The sequence below is a fragment of the Ursus americanus genome, chromosome 11, assembly GCF_024610735.1.
Source record: "Ursus americanus isolate L20-20 chromosome 11, mUrsAme1.1.p, whole genome shotgun sequence".
NCBI lineage: Eukaryota > Metazoa > Chordata > Mammalia > Carnivora > Ursidae > Ursus > Ursus americanus.
The window spans coordinates 29,090,432-29,097,240 of record NC_142137.1 but is presented as its reverse complement, the minus strand read 5'-3'; the positions used below and the strand labels follow the sequence as shown (position 1 = coordinate 29,097,240).

The 6,809-nt window shown below is 41.1% G+C and overlaps 1 pseudogene; it reads left to right on the top strand.

The window, feature by feature from the left end:
* Positions 1-326: 326 nt before the first annotated feature.
* Positions 327-6,809, top strand: part of LOC123792899 (CWF19-like protein 1 pseudogene) — a 53,940-nt pseudogene continuing 47,457 nt past the window's right edge.

Sequence of the window (6,809 nt, the reverse complement as noted above, 5' to 3'; positions counted from 1 at the left end):
ATTTTCCAGAAGGCTGACTTGGCTTATGGGTCTACTGGCTCTGTTTTTTCTTCACTGCACTCAGTCTCTTTCCTTCAGATATAACACGCTTGCCTCAACATCAGGAGCAAGTGGAGGAAAGAGCTTCAGTTTTCTGTGCCTGTGACTCTTCAACCATGGGTTCTCTAGAGGTTTCCAGCTTTCAATTCTATCCCTTAATTTAATTACTTTCTTCCTTGGAGTTCTAGGTGAATCTATAACATTGCGTAACTGTTTCTAAATTTTAAAATGCTAATTTTTAAGGAGCTGCATTTAAGGACTGGATGAGGAAGGGGAAGACGAGAAAGATGAGAAAATTCATTTGTGTAGAACGAAAGGTGGTTGAGTTGCCATTGGTTCCGTCCCTGCCCTCAGCACAGGGGCTGCCAGATTCAGCCAACAGTGCGGACCCAGAGAGAAAAAGAGCATCATTGCACATCAGCCCAAAAAGGGAGGGCGAGGCCCCAAGCCTGTCCCTGAAGGTGGGCCAGAAGGTAGGAGCAGCTGAATGGCTTCCTCTCTAACCAAGAAGTGAAGTGGGAAGTAGGTGGGGACAAGAGTTAGGAAATGAGACAGCAGTTTTCTGAGACACTCCAGAAAGTAGTGTGTTTAATAGTACCCTGTTCTCTAATGTAACCTGAGTATTCTATAAAAATTTTGGCTGGTCTTTGTTTCTGGTTCTTGGGAGGGAGCCTCTAAACCTTTGGTATTTCTTAATTGACAGGGGTATCTTTGTGAGTCATGATACCACCCTGGGACCTCAAGGGTTTATGCTGATGAGGTGACTTGTGGTGGGTCCCCAGTTTTAGGATAGGGATGGCCATGCTGGAAGGACCAACTACATGATTAGAAAGTTGGAACTTTGATGTAGTCCAATCTCTGGGAACTGGAGGGGTGCTGGACATTGAGCTCAATCACATAGCCAATGATTCAGTCACATCTATATCAGGAACCCCAATAAAAAGTCCAGACACCCGAAGCTCCAGAGAACTTCCGGGTTGGTGATAAGTATCGATGTTCCAGGAAAGTGGTGCATCCTGAGGACATAAAGCCTTGGCATTGAGAATCCTCCTGGGGCGAGCTGTGCATCTCTTCTTCTGGCTGGTCCTGATTTGCATCCTTTTTAATAAAATTCGGATGATAAGTATAGTGCTTTCCTGAGTTCTGTGAGTCAGTCTAGCCAATTATCAACCCAGAGGGGGAGTGGAAACCTCCAAATTTACAGCCAATTGGTCAGAAGTGCAGATGGCCTGGGGACCCCAAAGCTTGTAGCTGGCATCTGAAACAAAGGGAAATTTGTAGGAGTGATACCCTTAATCTGTGAAATCTGCCCTAACTCCCGGTACAGTCAAAATTGCTTTGTACCGAGAACGTTTGTTACTCTTGAGTGGCTTCCAGATTATTTTTTAAGAACTAATGTTTCAGGCTGGGTTCTTGAAACACCGTCTGAAATTATATGTGTCAAATTTCTCAGTATCCGATTTTCACTTGAGCATTTGCAAATTAAACTCGGCCTCCTTCCATGGTAACTAACCTACACCCTTTGCGGGCTAACAAACAATTCATCTTGCTCACTGCACCCTCCAATGTCCATTCTTCCTCCCATTTATGTTCATATATTTCCAAAGGGGGGGGGAGTAGATCCTTCTTCTGTATTAAATTATTATCCAACATCTGCTCAGGTGCTAATGCAGAGAGACAGACGAATAGGGCTATCCTCACTTTCACCCTGATGTATAACCTGTTCATTCTGTCCATCATGTCAGGAAGGAGAGGTAACAACAGGCCATGACTCAGAAACAAGTCTTACCATTAGACTTTCTCACATACCCTTAGGACCTGGGGTTGTAGCAAACATTTCCTTGTGTTGCCCATTGAGTAAGTTCTCAGTTTTAGGGGACTGTTTCAGTTAGTCATTCAGAAGTCCCTTCTTTCCCCAATCTCCCCACCTTTTCTCTTGTCACCACCTCCTCAGCATACTTGATGCCCCTTTCATGCTCCGTGGAGACAGTACAGAAGCAATCCATCAAGTCTTCCATTCCATGGAAGGCGACTTTATGTCCTCCAGTTTCTTCAGAGATAAACACCTACAAGAAAAACACACGTCCCTTGCCACTAGCAAAGCCCTTCAATAGCAGAATGACTTTTAAGTTAACAGAGTCAGTGTCTCTTTCACCAAAAAATATCCTCCAAGGAGTGGAGAGGAAGAAAAGGAAAGAAAGAGGTGAATGAGTAAGAAAACCTGTAGACAGTAGTCAGTAGTCATTGTACTCACAGCTTCTGACCCTGGCCTTATAAAAACTACACTGCACAAGCTAAAATCCCTCTCCAGGATGTAGTAGAATGGTAAACCATGCACTGAAACCTCTTCTTTCTCAGGTTTTAATGACTTGGCTTGGTAACAGAAAGGAGCAAAGAGCTGTACAACCACAGGCAAATTCAGTAACTCTCTGAATCTTAGTTCTCTTGGCTATAACATGGAAATAATGATAGTAACCTTTCAGGATTATTGTAAGGATAAAATGGGATACGCATAAAGCGTATGACCCCTAGTGGGCTTGCGAAAAAAGAGTAGCTCTTATTATTGCTATTATAATTTACTTAAAAAAAAATCTTATTGCTGTAGTTAAAATTTCCAGTATAATGTTGAATGAATAGAAACCGTTTGGTTTCTTATTTTTAAAAAAATTCTAGATATGTATATTTAGAAAAAAAATTCTAGACTTGTGTAGAATATTATTATAATGGGACACCTGGGTGGCTCAGTCAGTTGAGCATCCACCTCTTGATTTCGGCTCCGGTCATGATGTCAGGGTCATGAGATCAAGCCCTGAATCAGGCTTCACACTCCACGGGGAGTCTGCATGAGATTCTCTCCTTCTCCCTCTGCTCCTACCCCCATGTGCTCTCTCTCTCTCCCCCTCTAAAATAAATAAATAAATCATCTAAAAAAGAATATTCTTATATACATTAAATGCCGTTATACAATTATGTCATATTAGAATTTTATGTACTATATTTACGTCTGTTTAAAAATGAGATTGATCCATACATTTCTTATCATGTACTATCTCTGACTCTAGTTTCAAATTCTTTGAGTCCTATAAAATAAGATGCCGCACCCATTTGTGAAATTTTCTGAAACAATTTGTTGTGACAAGAATTATTATAATTTTTTCTCTGCTAGCTTGGCAAAAGAAATGTGTAAAAACAGTGGCAGCTTGGAGATTTTGCAGGGGAAGAGTAAGGTCACTGGGGATAAGATTTTTGATTATCGATTCAACTGATTCACTGGTTATTAGTTTATTAAGTTTCTAAGTTTTCTTGACCAGGTGCTCAGTGGTTATAAATGTAAGTGGTATGCAAATAGTTATAAACAGACTGTTCTTGAATCTGGCAGCGCAAGCTTGAAGTCTGCCTTTCCCATTCACTAGCTATTGACGTTGACCAATTTTCTAAGCCTCTCTAATCTCTGATTTCCTCATCCATAAAGGAGGATAATAAATATTGCCTACTCACACAGTCGTTTTAAGCATCAAGTGAAATAATGCATGTACAGTGCTCACCACAGTGCTTGGAAGACTGTGGGCATTCAGTTAATGTTGGCTATTATTAGCAGTGGCTGTGGTGTAGAGAAGCGTAGATTTTAGAAAATAAATTCCTTTTGATCAGGAACTCATACATTTTGCGCATACAGCCATTTAACTGGGTGATCTGGGGAAGGCAGGTGCAGGTTAGACAAGTCAGCTTCTAAGTGGAGAGATTCTGCTTCTGAGCTATTCGCTTTGCATATAAAAAATAGTTTTTTCCTTCTGATTCTGAACGGTCTTCCTGGCTATGACAGAGACACAGACACCCCTCTATTCATGTACATCCAAATGCAAGTATACCCAAGATGAGACTACATGAGTTCTCATAGGATTTCTCTTTCCTCTGCACTGAGGTCCCTGGTTGTACAAAAATGAGTTTTAAGTGGCTTTAAGTCTACACCCAGTGAGGACAACTGGCTAAGGCAGATTCCACAATTGATGCCAGTGTTCCCTGGATTCACACAGAGCTAGGCCTGGCTCTACTACCTACCACTCAGCCTTGGGAAGGTTACTTAAGTCTTCAAACATCAGTTTTCATTCCTGGAGAATTTGAATACAGGTTGTAATCCCTATTGTCTAACATATTCTGAAACTGGGACTTTCTCAGATTTTAAAAAGTTAATAGGGCACATGTACCATGTTATCATGGACCATCCCAACCAGAGCCTTAAGCAGTTCCCCATAATCACACTAGTATTTCAGAAGAGAAATATAAGATTATTCACAATAAATCAAATAAAGATTACAAATAGTTTGCTGCTAATTTAGTTAAGGTCAGGTCAGATTTTGCTACCAAATGAGTTAGGAGGGGCACCTGGGTGGTGCAGTTGGTTAAGCGTGGGACTCCTGGTTTCTGTTCAGGTTGTGATCTCAGAGTTGTGAGATCGAGCCCATCAGCAGGCTCTGCGCTCAGTGCAGAGTCTGCTTAAGTCCCTTCTCCCTCTCCCTCCTCCCCTAACCCCCCCCCCATGCTCACTCACTCACTCTCTCTCTCTCTCAAGTATAAATAAATCTTAAAAAATATGAGTTAGGAAAACAATTTTCAATGTTCAGTGCTTTCTTTGGATTTCAGTGCTGTGAGAAAGGAACTGTGAACCTGGGGTGCCAGTACCTGCCCCCATGGTGTTTTTGTACACGTGGAATAAAATCGTACACAAGAACGTGATCCTAAACCATATTTCCACCTTTGAGAGCAGAGCTCTTTAAACAAAGAGTTATTTCGTTTTCCTTTTTCTTTTTCTTCAGTGTGCTCCACGACCAACGTGGAGCCCAATGGAGGGCTTGAATTCACGATCCTAAGATCAAGACCTGAGCTGAGATCAGGAGTCTGGCGCTTAACCAACTGAGCTACTCAGATGTCCCCACACAATGAGTATTTATAACCCCAGAGGCATTCAGTGACATAGAAACAAATATAGCACATCTTCCTATGACCGATTTTCATATAATTATCTTTTTATACTCCTTCTCTCTCTCTCTTTATATATAAAAATATAGATACACATATATCTATAAATATATATCTACATGTGTATATATATATATATATATATATATATATATATATTACATATAATCTTTTTCTAGCATTCTACCTTGACCATGCATAAAAGGGAGCCTCAGTGTTCCATCTGCATAGACTGCCATTCTAATCTCCCCTTTCCTGAAGAAGGACTAAAGAGAGAGCTCCCAAGTGAAGTGTGATCCATGAAAATGTTTCTTGTGCTTTCACACCACCATTGGTGGAAATGAAGAAAAAGGCTTTAAACTAATAAGACCCACCCCTGACCTGCCTCGCTGGGACACTGAGTCTCACCACTACCTGCTTTGGCACTTTCAGAACTAATCTTACTATGCCCTATATCTCTGTTTACATCATATTCTGAAAGGAAGCCCAGTACTCCCAGGCCATGTCTCAGTCCCAAGACTCCATCTCCTAACCCCCACTCCAACTCCCGAAACTCAACAACTGTGCACTCTGACACTCCTGGTCAGTTATCCACAATATTCCCCACATTTTAAACATCTCCTTCATATGTTTTCTAGCTCCAACTGGAATCACAACATTGCTTTTCTTGTAACTTCTCTTGTAACTTCTTGTAAATTTGAAGGCAAATTTCATGCCTACAACCCTTGTATCTCATTGTAGCTTCCAGACCATCTCCATTCTCTCCTTTCTAAAAATCCCCAGTTTTGAATCCCATACTGTCAGACTACTGCACCCATTCATTCTTGTTATGGTCATGCTCAGAGCTACAAGTCACTGTAGCACATTGAGGATAATGGTTCCTGGCTCACTTTTTCTCTCTCATTTAATTCTTGTCATAATTCATGGTGATTTCAAAATTTACATCTGTAATGTCTCTCATATCTCATCTCAGTACCCTGACCATTTTTCCTCTAAAGATCTTGTTCTTCACTCTGCTAAGCAAACTTCCAACATTCCCTCCTGGACCATTTCATTATCAATAACTGCAACCCCTCCAAAATTCAAATGCAAGCAACACACCTCTTATATACCCAGAGTATGTCAACAATTCTCCAACCTACTGAAACCTAAAATCCATTTATTGAACTATCTTTTCACTATCTGTTGCTACCTTGACAGTCAATACTTCTTTACCTGGCTCAAATTGCATGGTTCTTCATAATAACCACTTCCTTGAATTCTCCCATCTGCCTTGCCCCTTCCTTCCTTCCTTTATCATTCTCATCTGTCAAAAGCCCATTCCTGTTAAATCTGACTCTCTACTCTCTTTGTAGTTTCACTCACATAGCTGAGGATTGCTGGAATACGTGATACAACCACACATGAATGGCTCCATGTTAAATGTATGACCTTGAATTCTGACCCAACGAATCTTTTGGCTGTGCCACTCTGGTCCCACTACCATCTCATTGTTCTAGATGACACTTTCCTACATCTCTTCACTCGAAACCTCCTCTATTTCTATCATCACCAATCTCAGATGATGGCCATGCTTCTTACTTCACTAGGAAACAGAAGTACTCAGAAAGATTTCATAAGCTCCCACCACCACATCTACCTAACTTTTCACATCTGTGCCTAAATTCTCTGTGGTCCTCTTGTTATCAAGGAGATGGAGTACCACTGGGCTCAGTTCTTGGAACATCTGTTTTCTCTAGAGAGGCTCACTCCCTAGATGAATATAAATGGCTTCTCAGCATCACCACATGGAT